The sequence below is a fragment of the Pogoniulus pusillus genome, chromosome 10 (genome assembly GCF_015220805.1).
Source record: "Pogoniulus pusillus isolate bPogPus1 chromosome 10, bPogPus1.pri, whole genome shotgun sequence".
Lineage (NCBI taxonomy): Eukaryota > Metazoa > Chordata > Aves > Piciformes > Lybiidae > Pogoniulus > Pogoniulus pusillus.
Genome location: NC_087273.1, coordinates 32,113,334 through 32,127,213, shown reverse-complemented (window position 1 = coordinate 32,127,213; position 13,880 = coordinate 32,113,334). Strand labels below are relative to the sequence as shown.

Below are 13,880 nucleotides of genomic sequence, written 5' to 3'. Positions count from 1 at the left end.
CATGTATCCCTGATTTTCTTCTGAGAATGATCTTTATTGTCTTTGTGTACTAACTCATTGCAGAAGCACTTGTCTATTTTGAGCTAAACCAGACCTCTTGTAAAAAGAATCAAATTATTTCATCATGTTGAAAATGAAAAGCTATAATTACTTGTAATTGGGCTTCAGAATTCTTGAAAATTGGGAATTTCTTTTCCAGAGGTTTAAGATCACTCCAAATCATAACCTGTGGAAAATAGGAAATAATTTCTGTTCAATTTAAAAGTGTTTTAATTTACACTTTTGACAGCTATTTTCCTTTGATATTTGGATGGGGGAAATGATTCAGCTGCGGTGGATATTGCTAAAATGTTTTCTGAGTTCCTTTATTCTGTATAGTTCATAACTTTATTTTGATTTTTTTTTTCAAGCCTAAGGGGCTGCAGTTTGAAGAAGGAGCCTTTTGGGCTACTTGATTTTTTTAAGTACATGCCTACATTTTATTTATTAATTTGTTTGTTTGGTTTTTTTCCTGGTCTTTGTACTTAATTCATACAGTTTTAACCCAAAACAGTGCTGCTCTGTGCTTTAGTCCTCATAAATTTAATCACAAGCTGGTAGATCCTGATGCATGTTGTAGTTACAGATAGTTTTTCTGTAGGTTCTGAAGCTCTTGCTTGAGAACAGCTACTTCAGATCTCAAAACTAACTCATCAATATAAAGATGATAATAGTAATAAATGCTGCAAAGGACATGCTGCCTGTTTACTTTTTTGTTCATCTTTTTTAACCAAGCTAGGTAGATAGGATACCTAGTGTGAGATCACAGCCGAGGTAGATCTCCCAAAAGCTTAATGCTCTGACAAAGGAGGTGACATCCAGCGTCAGCAGAGTGTTCAGAGCTTTATGGTCAAGCAGAAACTGAATGTATGCTGAAGTAGCAGGTGGGACCTAGCAGCGTGAGTTTGGCAGTCAGGGGCTGTCCTGCTAGTTGGCACCTTCAGACTTGAGCTGGAAACTCAGTTCTGAGTATGGAGAAGCCTTTTTCATCACTATTTGTGGGATAAGGAGCAGGGAGAAGAGTGGGTACACCATTGGTTTTCATGCAGATGGATATATGGACAATTACTTCTGACAAAAAAATGATGGTAGAAAGTATACCTTATTGTAAGCCTTGGCATTCCCCGCTTCATTTGGGACAATCATTTAGGTCAAGGCACATAACTGTTTGTGTTAAGCTTTATGTAAGTCTATTTAAAGTGTGGATCTCTTTAATATTTATTAGCTGTGGTTAGTGCCAGTCTGTACCAGACACATGGGAAGGGTCAGTTATCTGACACACAGTACAAATCCAGGCTGGGCAGTGAGTGGCTGGAGTGCAGCCCTGAGGAGAGGGAATTGGGGCTGCTGGTGGATGAGAAGCTCAACATGAGCCAGCAGTGTGCGCTTGCAGCCCAGAAAGCCAACCAGAGCCTGGGCTGCAGCAGAAGTGTGGCCAGCAGGTCAAAGGAGGTGATTCTCCCCCTCTACTCTGCACTGGTGACACCCCACCTGGAGTACTGCATCCAGTTCTGGAACCCCCATTACAAGAAGGATGTGCTGGAGCATGTCCAGAGAAGAGCCACCAACATTATCAGAGGGCTGGAGCACCTCTCCTCTGAGGACAGACTGAAAGAGTTGGGGCTGTTCAGTCTGGAGAAGAGCAGGCTCCCAGGTGACCTTATTGAGACCTTTCAGTATCTGACAGGGACCTACAAAATAGGTGGGGAGGGACTTTTCAGGCTCTCAGGTAGTGACAGGACTAGGGGGAATGGAGCAAAGCTGGAAGTGGGGAGATTCAGACTGGGCTTGAGGAGGAATTTCTTCACTATGAGAGTGGTGAGAGGCTGGAATGGGTTGCCCAGGGAGGTGATTGAGACCCCTTCCCTGGAGGTGTTTAAGGGCAGGCTGGATGAATCTGTGGTCAGCCTGATCTAGGGTAGGGTGTCCCTGCCCATGGCAGTGGGGTCAGAACTAAATGATCCTTGTGGTCTTTGCCAACGCTGACTGATTCTATGACTCTATCTATACTGATACCTGCTTCTAGCACTCATGTCTAATATATAGGCAGGAGACCTGTAGAAGAGTTGAGCACAAGCACAGAAAGGAGCATCCTGCAGTGAAGAGAGTAATGATATAGCACTTGGATACTCCTTTTTGTCAGTTGCAAATCTAAGGAAGTATTTCTATATCCCAACTAAAAATGATATGGAAAAGTGAAGAGTTTTGGCCATGGACATTTAGCAAGCCAGTGGTGGAGCCAAGAATAGAAACCAGTTTTCTATGTTCCTACTCAATAGTCAAGGCAAATCAGTATTCTCTCTCAGCACTAGTGCAATGCCAGAAGTATGCTTTCTACTAGACGCTAAGACCTAATGTTTTAAGTGCTGCTGACTTTGTTGGAATCCATCTAAGTTCAGTGTTGCAATTTATTTATTTTAATCTAACTCCTTAACTGGTGAAAAATAGCATTTAAAAATAATCAATGATTCTTACATAGGGGAAGCAGATGAGAGCTTCTGGATCTATCAGAAACTTGAACATCATCTATTGGTCTTATGCAGCCACCTGCATCATTTAGTGACTGTGGTATTACACAGCCAGTTCACTACTCCTTGAGAGTTGGGTTTGTGTGATTGGACCTTTTGCATATGGAACAATTCTGTGAACCAGAAGCCAAGTACACATCTGCATTTGTTTACTTTAAAATGTGAATAGCTCATTGAAGAATTGGTTCTCTCCATGATAGGATACATTACTTTCCTTGTGAGATAGTTTTATTGCTCACAAAGTGGTTTCTTTTCTTTTTTTGAAAGAACAGGCTGCTATGTTTTCCCAAGATTAACAATATTCTTAGAATTATTTTAGAGCTGTTATGACTGTAAGAGGCTTTCTAGATCTTTTTTGCCTTGGCATCTTGCCAGTGGCTGCTGTGGCAAGTAAATCTTCATGCAAAGATGTGTGTGTTCTTTTTGAAGGTTAACAAGGGCCTGCAGAGCACAGCCTAAGCATCTGGCTCATGAGATTAAAAACCTTAGAAGGAAAGAGCTGTAGACCTCAGAGACTGAGTATCCACCTTAAAAAGAAGGTTGGGTGTGAACTGACAGCCTAAAAAATGGAGGGAAAATGTTGATCATCAGGAAAAGTTGTCTCTTATTGGTGAACAAGAAGTGTAAGGCTCTAGTGAGAAGTGATAAAAAATCAGGCTTTTGCAATTGCCAAAAGGCATTAAAAAAATAATGAGAGGTCTTACAGGTGATTACTCTGAAGGTTATACTAGGATTGATCTTATTAAATATTTTCATTATTGACCTTGCTGCACAGACACACACACACACACACACACAAATGAAAACCTGCTGGTGGCATAGCACTGGGAAATGTTGTTGGTGCGTTGGACGGTTGGAATGCCACACAAATTGCATTTTGTTGAGGTCTGGAGTAGTAGAAATTGGGCAGCATGTAAGCAGAGTATGAGCTTGGTCACTTAGAAACTCATAAGGTTCTCAGATAACCTTTGGGAGTTTGGTGGGTGGAGGGACTTCAGCATGTTACTTCTTCAACAATACCTCCACCTGATTTAATGAGTTTACTTTTTGGTTCCTTCCTTCCTTCCTTCCTTCCTTCCTTCCTTCCTTCCTTCCTTCCTTCCTTCCTTCCTTCCTTCCTTCCTTCCTTCCTTCCTTCCTTCCTTCCTTCCTTCCTTCCTTCCTTCCTTCCTTCCTTCCTTCCTTCCTTCCTTCCTTTCTTTCTTTCTTTCTTTCTTTCTCTGTTTGTAGCTAGTTTCTGATGAAGGCGTTCCCCTCAATGCCTAAGTCCTTACAGTTTATTGAAAACTGAACTGTCAGCTAGCAAATTTACTACATTTATGTAAAGGTTTATTTTATTTTTTTTTTTAATGAATATCCACAACAGGATTTTATCCATATGATTAGAAACATTCTGAGGAAGGAAAGACTTGGGAAGTTACTGTGGTTTGTGTGGATTTTTTTTGTTTTCATCATCTTTTCTTTTTCTCATTCTTTGATCATACTAGAGGACATCAAACAACTCTCCCATCAGGTAGTTAATCAGACGTGTGACAGTATGTGACAGAAATGATCTTCTGGACCATGCAATGTTTGCTGTCCACATAAAAAACATATCCTGAAATAATTTTCTTGACAATGCTTCAGGGTTTGTCTGGAGGAGATTTCTGTCTTTATACATAGATGTAAAAAATGTAGGAGATAATCCAATATTGTTTCTGCATTTGGAAGTTAATATCAACCTCATAAATATAACTGTTACTCCTGATTTCCTTTGTATGGAACTGTAGTGACATGAGCATCCTCAGCCAGTGAAAGTGAGTCAGATACAACACTGGGGATGTGAATTTGTGCACATTTTCAGTTGGATGTGGATGCTGTGCTGGAGTGTGGTTACACTAAAAGGCTATGGCTGTCTGCATGATCAGTTCTCTTTATTGCCAAAGCGGTATTGGAAGGAGCATTCTACGTGGCTGGGACACTTCTCTGTCCATTCAGAAGTTTTTTATGAAACCGAAGTTAGGAGTTCTAATCTTTAGATTCCTAGGTTATAACATCCTTATTTCTGGCATATTTTGCTTCCTCTACCTACACATGCATGTGCATCCCTTTTCTTAACACCAGCCTGTGGGTGAATGTGGTGATCCATTTGTCTTGTCCCCACAAAGTCCTCACACTGCAAATTCCCACTATGTTGGCTGTGGCCTTTCCAGCCCTGTGCACTGTTTGTGCTGCAGCTTGTGGAAGAGCATCTCTTACCTCTCTATCTGCCTAGCTGGTTTCTTGCACTGCCAATGTGAATTCCTTTCCAGCTCAGATCTCATGTGCTTTTCTCATGGACCACTGGACCTACTGCCCACTCCTTTGTCTGCTGACCAATTTCTCCAGCAGATGCTATGTGGGAAATGCATCTCTCTACTCTCCTCTTTCACTTTTCCTCCCTCTGGATTCCAGGGAAGAGAAAACACAGTCCTTCTTGTGGTGCTAGTACAGCTTAACTGTTTTGTCTTGGGTCGCTATTGCAAAGGGGAGAGAAGAGCATGGGCTGGAGGAGCAGGAAATCCCTGTCTAATCAGCCAGCATCCCTGGCTCAGGAAATGGGGAGTTTCTGAAGTACACTATGATTCAGACTCCTGTGGTGGAAAGAGGGACATTTCTGGGAACTGAAAACTAGTAGTGGTCAAGTCTAACTGAAAAGTTTATTAAAAAAAAATAGAAAAGAACTTTAAACAAAACCAGTTTAAAAGCATAGAAAAGAACTTTAAACAAAACCAGTTTAAAAGCACAGATGTAGACACACTGCATTTTCTGAAGGGTTGAATTTAGCAGAACTGCGTTTTCTGCTTTTCCTTTCTACCTGTAGGTCTTCCTGTGTTATATATTTCAGTGTTTTTTCCCCTGCAATTTGGAAGCACTTTTAATATATTTTTATAGTTTGGTAGAGAATATAGTGATTTTATGTATCTCATTCTCTGCTTTATACATGAATTATTGTGCTGTTACTTAAAATCGTTTGCAGTAAGATAATTCAGACTTCTCTTTGAGTCAAGCTTAAGAAAATATCTCTGTAAATTAGTGCTAATGGTCAGTGTGGCTGGAAAAGAAACTCTTTCATGTTTGGAATTGACTGTAAGATTGAACTTACTCCAATTTATTGCAAAGTCAATATTCAGCTTAAAAATTAAAAAGGTTAATAATTATTAGGTTTTCAGAGGAAAGTACTAGTGTTATGACCTGCCTAACATCATAGAGCTACAAAAATGCTATAAAATGATTTTTTAAGCTTATATTTATAGTGAGTAGATAGCTTATTCCTTCATCTCACTACTTATGCATCCATGAACTGTTAATTAATACTTTTGCAGTAATTACAGAATATTTTAAATACACATTATTCTTCTGAATTTTAAAAGATCAGGAATTTTTTATTAATTTAAAAGGGTACTATGACTGACCCACACTTTCATCAACACTTTAATAAAGAGGTGCTTTTTTAGATCATTCCAATTTTTACATTTTGATTGCAAGGAATAAAAAAAAAGTCCCCTTTTTTCCATTTACTCTTCTAAGCTGGGTCACCATTGTATCAAAAAAGGTCCTTGTTCTCCTTAAAAAAGGTGAGTGATTGTCTGTGAGCATTGATACAAGGAGAACTTGCATCCTCATTCTTTTGACTCCTGGCATGCAATTTTCTTTTCAAGAGGGCTGTGGTTTGTAAGACTTAATTCCATTTAGTTTCCTCTTCTTTTTTTTCCACCACTTTGTTACGTGCTCTTACAACGTTTAACCAAAATAATTAGATACCTCTCTGCAATGGAGCTCCTCTCAGCATTCCTTGATGTGTGGTTGCTGTGGACCAGGGAGAAAACCAGGGCGTGACTTTTAGATGAGCAGTATGGTGTGGAAAATTCAAATGCTAGGTTTGTAAGGGGAGAGGTGATACCTTATAATCAACTAAATGATACAGTTGGAAAAGACACATAAGCTCTGGGTACTTCTATCTCTTCCTCAGGTCTGAAGTAGAGTTCGCAGCCCTCAGGCTAGATAGAAGTACAGATCTGTTGCCTTGCAGTTTAATTGATTAGACTTAGAAGAATGGAGAGGAAAAGATGACTAATAATTTTGGAATGGGAAAGTGGTATTAATAGGAGAAACAGCAGAAGGGAACACAAGAGAAGTAAAAATCATCGGGCACAGAGAGTTCCTGCAGGGCACGCAGCACATTCTGTGTGATCTCAGCCTTCCCAAGCAGTGGGTCAGCTCCCTGTAAGCCAGCAGTATGCTGTCAAGGACCTGCCTTCCCCGAGAGTGGGGAGATGGTGCAAAGGCATAGCAAACAGTAAAATGGGTTAGAAATAGTAAATATTACTAAAAGGACTAAATTGTTGGCAGCAAATTTGAAAACCACAGAAAACATTCCACTTATCAACAAACTGGGCTCTAGATGGTGCTTTTAATCTTTTACACTTTAAAGCATGTTTATTTTCATGCAAGTATAGTAAGTCTTCATATAATCTGTGTGTGTGTGTTTAAGTACTCTGCTCTGGCTTGTGCATGATGTGAAGAAGTATCTTTGGGTTTCCTCATGTTCCTGTTTTTAATACAGTTTTTAATATAACATTTCTTAAGGATTGTGTTGCCTTTTTTTTTCCCCCTGGTTGGTTGTTTTTTTTTAAAGCAAAGAGTAAACAAAGTTAGCAGTGCATTTCCTGTACTTCAGACATCCAAGTCATGGCAAGACAAGTGGTTAGTCGTAGTGCACTTAAAACTATTTGTATAAAGAGTTTATTTTCCTGTGTCATAACTGGATAGATTCACCACAAGTTATGTGTGTTCAGAAATTCCATTTGACTGCACAAAATATCAAAGCTGGAGGCACAGATGCTTGATGAAAGGAACTGCTGATTTATTCCTGGTTAAATGCATCTCTCAGACTTGAGGAGGTGAATTCCATTGAGCAGTGTTTATAAATTTCTATTTGTGAGTTATTTGCTCACGTATGATACAAATCATGACCCAGGTCACAGAACTGAATAGGTTATGCAAGTATTTCCATGGGTTGTTTGCATCTAAGTGACTATCAATGCTCAACAGGTGAGCACTCCCCTGCTCACCTGTTCCACATTCATGTATTTAAGGATAGCCTCAAGTTTGCTGCACCTGTCTGACATTTTCTTTCTGTTGGCCCAGTAGTGAGAGGTGCTGAGCTGGATGCTCTCTTCTACTGCAGTGAGAAGGGTGAGTGAGCCATGTTTGATTGGAGCAGGTCTTTTTCATTTAGGCTATATTGTTGTATATTTTGTGTTTTTGCATAGTACTTGTTTCTGCTTTTTAAGTTGTTTCCAGAGTACCTGGTGAAACACATCATCTAAGTGCAGCAAGTTACAGGAAGTAAGTAAATGGAATAGTCTGTCATAGTCTACATTTAATTTGGTGAGCTGAGAAGCACTTTGTGATCCTGGCCGGTCTTTGCTTTTCATTCCATATTTATGTTTAGAGATTTCTGATTCTCCTTTTACCTCCATTATGTAGGAAACAAAATCACCTGTGAAGACTGGGATATATTTTGACCATCTTCTTAATCTGTGCAAGTGAACAATAAAAGACTCTATACTTAGTCTAGACACTGTTACTTAGGCTGAAGGCAACACAGTTAAGGACATTAAATCATTTAAGATTGTCTTTTTGCAGGAAAGTACAGTTAAGGGACACACTTGTTAGCAGTATTCCTACAAGTACAGTTGTCTTCAGTGCATTTTTCTTCCTCAAGATTGTATCTTTTTTTAGAGTTGGAGGTTTGTGATGATGACTTACAGATGAGTTAAGCATATGCGTGCTTTTCTGAGGTAGCATATAGGTTTTCCTCTATGGGGAGTGGGGGGGGAGTATTTTGTTTTCTCCCTTCTAGAATGCTATACTAAATGTCACAATCTCTTTGCCCCGTTAAACTTCTGGATGGTAAACTAGCTGCTGTGCTGCACCAAACAGGTTCTTCTACTTACTCCTCATTACATTTACAGAATTCCTGTTTAAAAATTAGAAAATTCCTCATTTTCAGAATTTTATAACACAGACTGGTTGGGAACTTGAATGTTGTAGTTGGTGGATGATTTCTCTTAGAAGTTCTTATGTTTTGTCTGTCTGCTAGTAGGGTGAGTAATGTAATTAAACTTTTTGAACCTCAGCTGGCAAACACTTAGTAACCTGTACACACCAGTTTATTGTGAAGACTTACTGTGTGGTTGTTGTTGCAAAAGCTGAGACTTGAGAGGGAGATGGACTGAGTATTTTAAGCAGACTCCAGTGTGTGTGTGATGTCCTGTTTTAGCACTTCTGTGTTTTACTCACATGATCCAAACTTTAAAAAAAACCAACCCCCCCAAAAAAAAACCTCAGAATGTGAAGTCTGGAGGAAAAATGAGATATCTGTGGGGTCTGAAAACATCTGAATGTGATGGTGTTACGTTTTACAGGGGAAAGAATATGTCAAGTGTGAAAGCTTTTTGACCAAAGCACAGCATCCTGGGGTGGGTAGGTGCTGCCATTTCTGTATTTTTTGAGTTGCTTCCTTCTCTCCCTGTTTTGAAAAGTGCTGTGGGATTTTTATTTTCTGCTTCTTGTGTTAAGGATGATCAACCCAAGAATCTTATCTACTAACAGATTTGGTAGTGGTATTCAAAAACATTTTGTGGTGGAGGGATGCATGATGACATGTATTAGTTGCAAAAATACTGAAGGAGAAGTAGACTAACATTAGATGAATGGCAATGTAAGCTCACAGCTAACAAAATACTGACTTTTGTTGAGCTCCATTTGTCTCTGATGGAAAAGAGAGAATTTGAAATCTGTACAGAATAAAAATTCTTCAAAGCAGGTATTGCACCTGATGTGCTCTGGTGTAACATGTGTTACAAATGAATTAACAAGATGCATTTTCTAAAGAGAAGGGACAAGTGTTTACAGTTTAGACCCTGATGTTCTGTGGTTTTGTGATCTCTTACAAGTTAAAAAGGAAAATCTGTTTCACTGTTCTTAGCACTACAACTCCTCCTTGGACCTTTATTGTTCACGTACATCTTGTGAAAGGTCTGTAGAGCAGAGCAAATCATGTGCTAAGGCACATTTCTGCTAGCTCTGATTTAACAAGGGCAGATAGCAGCCACCAGCCACAGCTATAATCTGGTACTTCGGGCTTTGCTATGGCCTGATGACCAGGGTGCAGCCTGCAGCAGGCCCTGGTGTGAACTTCTGTGGTTTCCTTCATGTAGCACATCATCTCCCATCACCTGCACCAGCCACACTGCGTGTCAGCACAAGCAAGCTGTTTGAAGGTAAAAAGGCACTGTACTGCAAAGTGTAGCAACTCCATACAGACACTGATTCTTTGTTTCTAGTCTTTTTTAATGCTCTGGAACTTCTTATTTTTTGAGGAGAGTTCTTGTGAATGCTTAGCAGTTTGTGCCACAATGAAGGAGTACCTGTGTGCTTTGTCAGCCAGATTCCTGTCTACCTCTGGCTATTGAAGTTAGGCACAGTACAGCCAGCACTCAGCCAACCTGGATGCAATTCATGTGAGCAGTCAGACAGAGAAATGCCTCATAATTTTGCTGCGTTCCTCTGATTTCTGTAAATCCATGTCATTATCATGTAATTGAGGTTGGACACAAGACTGCCCTAGAAAACAGTTCTGACCAAGCCAGCATATTGAAATAGTCTACTGCTATGTACTCGAATGTGTTTTCAGTACTGGTAAACCAGTCAAGAAGGAGATTTGTCTGCACATATAACTAAGAGCCAAGGACTTTCTGGTCACGAGAGGTAAGATTTTGTGTAGTCTTTCTGTGCCCCAAGTTCACTTTCCTTGGACAAATTACTGAAGTCAGCGATTTCAAACTTAGGAGACTGGAGTTAGGTGTTGACAGCCATCTTTAAGTACCTAAATAAGTGGTCTCATTTTAAGAGGTCCTGAACACACAATTCTTTCTGACTTCAAAAGAAGCTGCAAACGCTGTGTCCACTTTGATTAATTGAAAGGCTGACCATCAAAGTGGAATTATGTTGCCAAGCTACAGGAAAAGAAATAAAGACTTAGCACACTGTATAAATCAATCGCAGATCAGAGTTTACTGGGTATAAAATGTACAGCATCTTATGTGCCCTTTTGTACTTTCTGAGTCTCCCTGGGCCCAAAACTACGACAGAAACCCCCTCACGGTTTGTGAAATATGGTAATGCCCAGCAACATTTGCCAGTTTAGCCACTGAAAAATAGATATGGCTGCTCAAAATTTATACTGTTTGCCAGGGCCTTAGGTGAAAGGAAAAAGAAATTTTAAAATGCCTTTTTTTTTTTTTCATTTGAAGGTGATGTCTTAAATCCTTAAGAGATGAACAGCCTCCTACCTTCCCCTACTTTGAGACGTGATTTACACCTTATTATAGTACTTCAGGTTATGGCCTCTGTTCTTGAAAGTTTTGTGGAGATAGGTGTCTGGGGATGAAAACACAAAGACCTGATAAGTGCCCTGATGGAAAGAAAGGCTCCACTCTGTGTGTGTGTCTTGGTCACGTTTGCCACTCCTCACAGCAGAGGGAATGCTCCATGCAATGGAAACTTCAGCTGGGGATTGAGTAACTCATGAGGCATAAAATCATGGGAAGAGAGAATTTGCTAACACCGCTGTTTGTAGAACTGTGGTTTTCTTTTGGGATCAGTTTGCCAGCTCTTACACTCTTATCATAGTTTCTGGGTTATCAGAAACCTGGGTTTCTGATACTTTCTGGGTTATCAGGCAGACCAGAGTGCCAGCTGCAAACGTGACTTTTGTGTTACAGCTACGTAGTTGGCATAGGCAGGCTAATGCAGACAGAGGACTCTGCAGTGCTGTTACTCAAAATTAACATAACTTTGGCTCAAAATGAACGTTCAGTAGTGAATAATGAGAAGTAACAGTTTGTAACACATGGTTACTGCCTTCTTTGTCTTTGTGGTTCCTTTTCACCACCACCAGAATGCCGATCTGTGGCGATGCCTGTATAGCCTCTGATGCACCTTCTGATGCCTGCATAGCCTTCTGATGCAGAAGCTGCTGCTGCTGGTGTCTCTGGGTGGGGAGATGGGAATCACTTCAGTCTTTTCCTTCCTGGTCTTCGGTACCACGTAGGTGTATGTGAATTTGGAAATCTCTTTTATCTCTGTTCTCTCCAATGCTTTTGTATACAGCTGAAGGCTAAGTGATACGTTTTTGGCTTTTATACTGCTGGAGTGCATTACTGTTATCTGATAAGATTAGTAAGTCAAGAAGCATGAATGATTATTAAAAATAATTGTTTGTTTGTATAAACATGACAGCAAAATAGGTTACTCACACAGGCCAAGTGACCCAGTTAGTCAGGTTTTGAACGTGTAGAGAAGATGTGCTATGTTGCTGAACTTTAAGGAGAGGAAACCTTTTATTCTTTGTGGAACTGCTGAATAAGCTTATTTCTTTTCTCAGTGCTAGTACCTTGATGATGGGGTATCACTGCAGTGTTCATGGATACTGCAATTCATGTTTTTATCTCTAGAAAAGTGAGCTCTTGTAACCCCCTTAATAAGTGACCATTTCCTGCCATAAGTGCTGATCTGTCTGTCAGAAAGTTTAATTGGATAAAAGTGAAGTGGTACCACTCAACCTCAGTCTTATATTGCTCTCATTAAGTATTTTGAGCTGCTTGCTTCAAAAGTGGGTTTTGGGGTTTCCATTAGGATTGCCACAGGCTTTATCTTAACCTTAATGCAAAAACATGTTTTAAGATAATATAAACTGCTTCATTAGCTTTTCTGAATTTCCTTGGAATACTTGATTTAAATAGGAGGCTACCTGAAATGAGGCAACTAACATTCCCCAGACTAAATGGTTTTTGTTTTTTGGCTGACAAGAGCCTTTGTAGTTTAGCCATTTGTTTAAAGAAGACTACAACACAACCAAAAAACCCCAAATGACAACAAAGTCCCAGAAAAACAGAAGAACCTGTGTGGTTAATTTAAACTTCAGTATTTCAGTAGCTTCTTGCTGTGCCATGCATGTTTAGCTGCAGTTGAGCAACAGACTATAACAGTGCTGCAGATGTCTGTGAAAAGAGGTCTTCTTCCTGAGCAGGAGCAAACACAACACTATGCTTTGCTGTTCAGTTGTGCACAGCCCATCTTTATATGTATTTCCCCTGACAGACCTTGGTTGTGCTCTTCAGGGTCAGCCACTGGACACTGCTTTTTTTCAGATCAAGAAACTGATCTAGTCAGATTTAGCAGAACAGGCTACTGCCAGTTCACCTAGAGCAAATCCCGCCCTAAGGGAGGCTAACTTTTTGTCTGAGATCTTCAGGCAAGGTTTCATTACTCCTTATTTCCCCCAGATATGTAGCTGAACAAGTAAGCTGTTAAAAATATTTTATCAACATTTTCTTTCAAAGAGTGTGGATTTACCCAAAAATGAAACATTCTAAGGAAGTGCAGACTTCTGCCTTGTTTCCTGCCTTCCTACCTGCCAAATCAGCTGGGTCTCCATGGCAGCTTTCTGGAGGAAATTTTTCCGAGTTTACAGGCTTCAGGACTGGAACAGAAGCCTGGCAGCAGTGGGTGCTGCTGGGAGATCTCTCTGTCCTGGCAGGAACACCCTTGACAGTTGACTAGTTCTGAAGAAATGTGAAAACTGAAGCTTCTGTAGCAGATCGTGCAAGGGATTCTTCTTTCCTAAGATTGAGTTTTGCTGCAGTTCATCCAGCTAGTAAAATAAGCTCCATGTTTTAGAGGTTTCAAGTGTGTTACTCAGCCTTCTCAACAGCAGAGCCAAAGAATCTCCCAGAGCTGGAACAGCTAGCTGCTCTTCCTTCATTTAGGAAAGTGTATCTGTATGTACATATATTTTTGTGTATCTTCTATTTTTTCTGCCTAAGAATTTCTAGAGGCTACATATATTGCTACTTACAGTTAAATAGAAAGGTCTTAGTGGTAACAAAAGCAGTTCAGGTATAAGAATCTGTGTGCAAACTGATACTGCTTTTCAGGACATTGAAAAGATTTACAAAGAAAAATGATGCTTTGAGTTTTATTGGTATTGATGTGTTTATGCAGTAGGTTAATTTTGGGGTTTGCTGTTGGGAGTCTCAGTTATGTGGATGCTGACCTTCCTTCACCTTGAATGTGAAGGCTGTTGTGTGCCTGAGAAATTCTGTGGGCTTAAAGTGTTTATTTGGATTCACAGATGTGTTCATAAAACAAGATTTCCCCCCCCCCCCCCCCTTCAATAAATATTAAGAAAATCAAACAAACAACACTGAATTTCATATTAGT

The 13,880-nt window shown here is 40.0% G+C and overlaps 1 protein-coding gene and 1 long non-coding RNA gene across 12 annotated transcripts in view; both read left to right on the top strand.

The window, feature by feature from the left end:
• ZNF407 (zinc finger protein 407) overlaps positions 1-13,880 on the top strand; it is a 393,020-nt gene that overhangs the window by 75,860 nt on the left and 303,280 nt on the right. The window lies entirely within an intron of this gene.
• Positions 7,718-13,880, top strand: part of LOC135178846 (uncharacterized) — a 39,969-nt gene continuing 33,806 nt past the window's right edge. The window contains exon 1 of the long non-coding RNA XR_010303760.1: positions 7,718-7,784. This is a non-coding gene — a long non-coding RNA (uncharacterized LOC135178846). The remainder of the gene's footprint in view (positions 7,785-13,880) is intronic.